Genomic DNA, 5,843 nt, shown 5'->3' with positions numbered 1-5,843 from the left:
ACACACACACACACACACACAACACATACACACACACACACACACACACACACAACACACACACACACACATGCACCATCCGAATCACCACCCTCTCTCCTTCATTAATTTGAGCATATTAGTTGTTTCTCCTTGTCTTTCACCAAAACTGTCATGCTTACATAGTCTTTTATATTCAGGTGACACTTAATACACAAGTCGTGTAATATTGTGTATATCTATGTCTTTTTATTCGTTATATGTAGACTCCGTTCGACCAGGTATGATCACGAAAAGCACAACCAACTGGTTGTACCAAATCTGCTGTTTAGTGTTGCATGTCGTTGTTATCCCCCACCTTTCCCCTTTTTTCAACACAGAAAGGCTTCTCTAGCTTCTATTGAAGATGAGGCAAGGCTCCAGGTTAACCGGAAGTCTTCTAAACTGGTGGGATGGTGACAGGGAGGGCGTGACAAAAACGTTAAGTCATGTTCCCTTTGATAGTAAAAACCAATGTCATCATCTCCGCTTTATATCCCGTTGTAACAACCGAGTCTACTGTTGGTGAGCAGGAACATCTGACAATGTAGGCCCCGCTGCTGCGACAGTCTCCCCCACGCAAGTTGCACCAATGTACTTGGTTTTGAGGACCTTTCACGATTCTTGTTTGTTTGATTTTTATAAACTGTAACTTTTTTGGCAAAGACTAGGCGTTTTGCAGTCATTTCCAGAATTTGAATTGCAGCAGAACATCCTTATTTTAACAGTGCAGACTATCATCGTGATAAAAAAAACCCCAGCTTCATGCCATTTTCAATATACACTCAAAGAAAGTATTTAAATTCCCTTGTTTATGCATCTTGCTAGTATCCTCTGACAATTCTTAACGTAGGGCCCATAGGAAACCAATCTCTTCTTTCTTGTCATGAAATGTTAGCCTACAGTAATTCTCAACAAACTTCTTGAGTTCAGAAGCAAAGACAACTCCGAAAGTATTGTTCGCACAAAGTGCCACAAATGCCGTCTTTAATTCTATATCCCGGCATTCATTTATATAGCCTACTAACTAAAACTTGCGTTTACAACAAAGACTATGAAGACCTCTCACAGCTTGACACTAGCCTAGTGTTTCCCAAGCCCTGAAACTCGTCAGAAACGCAGTCTCAAGGTCTTATGATTTTCTCCCGTCCTGTGAAGAGAAGAGATCGTCTTTTCTGCTGGCTTTAATCTGCGTTGTGGGCTCAACCGTAGCCAACGCTGTGACTTTTATTGGGGTTTCATGAAAAAATGTTAAAACCATTAATTAGAACAAGATACATGTCTCTAAGTAGAGTTAAAAGAGCCGAGGAAAAAAACTGCTTGAAGATTGCACAAACGGTTCAAAAGTTATGCAAGTTTTGTTGTTGTGAATTTGGGCATTTTTCGGGGATCATTAATTACTTACTTATAATAGACAAGAGGATGGCGCCAAAATGTGCCAAAATGAGGCATGAGAAGGACAACTTAGCAACAGTTTTCTTTGATTCAAAGAAAACGTTGCTGGCAAAACATATGATAATCATACATTTCCAGAAAGGTTATGTGATGGCCTACATAATAAACAATGAATTACGTAATATACAAAGTCATGTGACCAAATATGGCCGCCAATATGGCTGCCATTGACGAAACCCGCAACAGATTTTGACTTAAAAGTGACATAACATTAATGTCAAAAGACAGTCAAAAGTGTACAAAAGTATATATTTTCTTTGTCAGCACGACTAGGCGCATCTAACGAACTATAACAAAAAAGCAACAATGAATCCATTTTATTTTTATAAAATCATATTTCACCCCGAAAAACATGAATGTAGATCTGGTTGGGCACGAAAAACACGAACACAGAAAACTGAAAATCATGAATAGCTCGTACAAATTGCCATTCCCTGACTGATATCTCTTCAATTTTTCATCACCTTTAGCCCTTAACCCGAATTATGGATGTGTCGAAGACGCTTGTCATACCCCGATGTATTAAATTATTCGTGCCTGACTTAAGTGATTTTGAATCTAATTCCCTAAGAATGCCAACAGTCTTGAGCAAAAGTATACATTCTTTAGATCAGCTAAAAGTGGTGCATCCAATGAAAGAGCATACATTCAAAGATCAGATGGATACAGAGGAAGAGAACCAGTGTCTATGGTGTAGCGGTTAAGAGCTACGCTTTCATAAGCAGGAGATCTAGTGTTGATTCCCAAGAGGGGAGACAATTGTTATCTATACTCTTCAAAGAAAAGAAACGCATAACCAAGTGCATGTGTCCTCGTGATAATAAAATATGTAAAGATGAGGTTTTGTGCATGCTAGTTTTTTTCACACATATGTGTGACTTCTTGTCTTGAACTTTTCACTACAAATTTCATCGATTACTCACAGGTAGGCGCAGCCTGAGCTGTTGAATTGTGTGATAATTGAGTGTTAAAAAGCTCCCAACTTGTCTAATTTTGTGAGTAGTCGCACGAAATTTGGCGTGTGAGTTCATTCACTGGGTGGCTATATAATGGGCGGAAAAAATTGGTTTCATCACTTGTCAGTTTAGCGATACACCATGTCACGACTAACGATAGAAGAGCGAAACCAGGCTATTGGACGTTTGCAAGCCGAAGAAAGCCAAACTGATGTTGCCACACATTTCAACGTGTCGCAATCTACCATCAGCCGACTTTTTGCAAGGTGTCAACAGTCCAACTCCACTGCGCATTAACCGAGAAGTGGACGGCCAAGGGCAACAACTCGAGCCCAGGATCGCTTTATTCGGCTTCGTCACCTTCGGGATCGTTTTGTGCCTGCCTCTTCAACGTCCCAAGCGCTTCGGAATGTCATCAGAATTTCCAACCAGACAGTTCGCAACCGACTCCGAGAAAGAGGGCTCCGCGCATATCGACCTGTTTTAAGGACATTGTTGACAGACCGGCGTCGCCAACAGCGACGACAATGGACCACTCAGCGCGTCAACTGGAGGTCACAGAACTGGCGGCACGTATGGTTCAGTGATGAATCAAATTTTCTCATCTCTCAGACGAGTTTACCGACATGGAAATGAGAGGTTCGCTACTGGATGCATCTCCCAGGCCTTATTGCATGGTGGTGGCAGTGTGATGGTTTGGGGAGCAATCAGCCACACTGGCAGGAGCAACCTGGTGAGAGTACAAGGCAATCTGGCAGCCCAGGCCAACATCAACAACGTCCTCCTACCACATGCCCTTCCATTGCTTAAACAACCAGGGGCAATCTTCCAGCAGGGCAATGCCAGACCGCATACTGCCAGAGTAACTAAAGACTTTCTGGCTAAGAACAATGTCCAGACACTCCCATGGCCTTCAAATTCATCGGATATGAACGCTATAGAACACATTTGGGATGCTTTGGACAGACGTCTCCTGAACAGGGTTGTCGCCCCTGCCACTCCTGATGAACTGTTTCCCGCCTTGGATGAAGAGTGGAGGGCAATACCACTCCCCAACAGTCGTCGTCTCATCGCCTCCATGCCTAGAAGATGTCAAGTGGTACTCCAGTCAGCAGGAGGATACACCTGGTACTGAATGGCTGCCCTTGGACGGACAGATTGGAGCATCCATTTGATTGCTGATAATCAGTAAACAGCAATGAATAAAATTTCAAAATGTATTTTCTTTCCTTCCTTTATATTAAAAGTTATTCAGTGTTATATATACGATTGTACACGATGGTCAATTTGGTCACGCGTTTTTTTGTTTGTTGAACAGTATAGTATCTGTCTTTTTACTGTGATGTTGTATCTCTCTCAGCCCAGGTTGGCCCGAACAGACAGGAAGGGGGTGTAAAATCACCTACATTTAATTAATTAATAATAAAAACACACACACGAAGAAGCAGGGCAGGAAAGGCATAATAATAACAATAATAAATTAACAACACAGAGATGTTTTCATCTGCTGGAGCAGTAGGAGAAACATTAAACAAAACCAATATAATATACAACCACACATAACAATCAAGAGAAAGATGTTTGCTTCTCGCCTCGACACCATAAGTATAAAAGGTAACAGAGACTGCAAAAGGTAGGCAAAATACAGAATAAATAAACTCCCTACGATACCATGCCATATTACCATTACCAGACCAGCAATATTCTCAGTCAACAACAAGAATCCTTTTTTTTTTTCATTTCACAACTGATGTTCAAAGTAACACGAGCTTCTGAGCCACTGAACTTGGCAGGAGCAACAATCATAATAATATCCTTCTTCTGAGGAGCTCAATACATGTACTAATTATTATTTCACCTTGCCTTGCTGCCAAGTGAACTTATCAAGATTTTTCAATTTCTTTTTAATTCTGCACCCATTGACTACTGCGTAATGCACACAGAGTCTGGGTAAACGCCTTTTGACCTGACAGCCCGCCCCCCCCCCACCCCCCCCCCCCCCCAGCCCGTCGATCAAGATTTTCTAGTACTTGACCTGCGCATTCTTCAATCAACCTTTTCCTTCTTAGATTGATACGAATTCACTCTTTTTATCATATTAGAGGAGGACCAAAGCCCACCACATTTTTCAATATCCTTGGAAAGTTTCATTTTAGTTTCAACTTGGTTCTGAACAGGGTTTAAAATTTTAAGGTAAGACTTTCTAGCTGATCCATAAACAGGACTGGCATAGTCCAACCTGGAATGGACAAGGGAACGGTAAAGTTGAAGAAGTATTTCAGAATCTCCTCGCCATTCGGGATTGGCTAATACTTTTAAGGCGTTGAGAGCACTCTGACACCTCGTCTTTAGGTCTTTCAAGTGCGGTAGGAAAGAAAGTTTATTGTCGAAGATGTCACCCAGGAAACGAGCTTGTCTTTTTACAGGAATTTTCTCCCCAAACAAATATAAATCTGGTTGTCGCACATACTTGTGCGACAGACAAAAATGTGCACAGTTTGTTTTTGTTGTAGAAAATTTAAACCCATGCCCGTTTGCCCAAGTTTCCAGTCTATGGAGTTGAAGCTGAAGCTGACGTTCAATGTGATATATTTTTGATTTTGATTTATAGCAAATCAGGAAGTCGTGTGTATGTGTGTATGTGTGTGTATGTGTGTATGTGTGTGTATATGTGTGTATATGTGTATATGTATGTGTGTGTATGAGTGTATGTGTGTATGCATGTATGTGCGTCTGCGCGTCTGTGCGTCTCTGCGTATGTGTGAGTATATTATGTGGTCGTTTTTAAGGACAAGCGGGCTAACCCAGATTTCGTGGTTTTCCAGAAATCCTGATCTACACCAAAAGTGGGCATTGCCCTACCTATAGGAGAACTCTGGTGTCATTGCTGTGTGTATTTGTTTTGGTTATAGAGAAAAATCTCCTTGTTTTTTAAAGAAACTTAAGGATCCAAGAACTTTAACTTTGATTTTCTCAAAAAAACATTTCTCGGGATAGCCCCCTTGTGTTTAAAAGCGACCATGTGTGTATGCGTGTGTGTATCAGTGTGCGTGTTTGTGCACGTGTGCGTGAGCCTGTGTACGCGTGTGTGTGTATGGGTGTGTATGTGTGTGTATGAGTGTGTATGAGTGTGTATGAGTGTGTATGAGTGTGTATGTGTGTGTGTTATGTGTGTGTATGTGTGTGTGCGTATGTGTGTGTATGTGTGTATGTGTGTGTGTCCGTGCTTGTTAGTGTTTAAAGCCTGTGTTTTTTTTATTTAACAGTGTGTGCATGTGTGTGAGTGTACATTTGTGTGTGTGTGTGTGTGTGTGTGTGTGTGTGTGTGTGTGTGTGTGTGTGTGTGTGTGTGTGTGTGTGCACGTGTTTGTTTACCCGATGTTTCAATTTTTTAAAATGTTCTTGGTGAAATTG

The sequence above is a fragment of the Aplysia californica genome, unplaced genomic scaffold (genome assembly GCF_000002075.1).
Source record: "Aplysia californica isolate F4 #8 unplaced genomic scaffold, AplCal3.0 scaffold00131, whole genome shotgun sequence".
NCBI classification, from domain to species: domain Eukaryota; kingdom Metazoa; phylum Mollusca; class Gastropoda; order Aplysiida; family Aplysiidae; genus Aplysia; species Aplysia californica.
The sequence above is the reverse complement of the archived record's forward strand: the minus strand, read 5'-3'. Positions refer to the sequence as shown.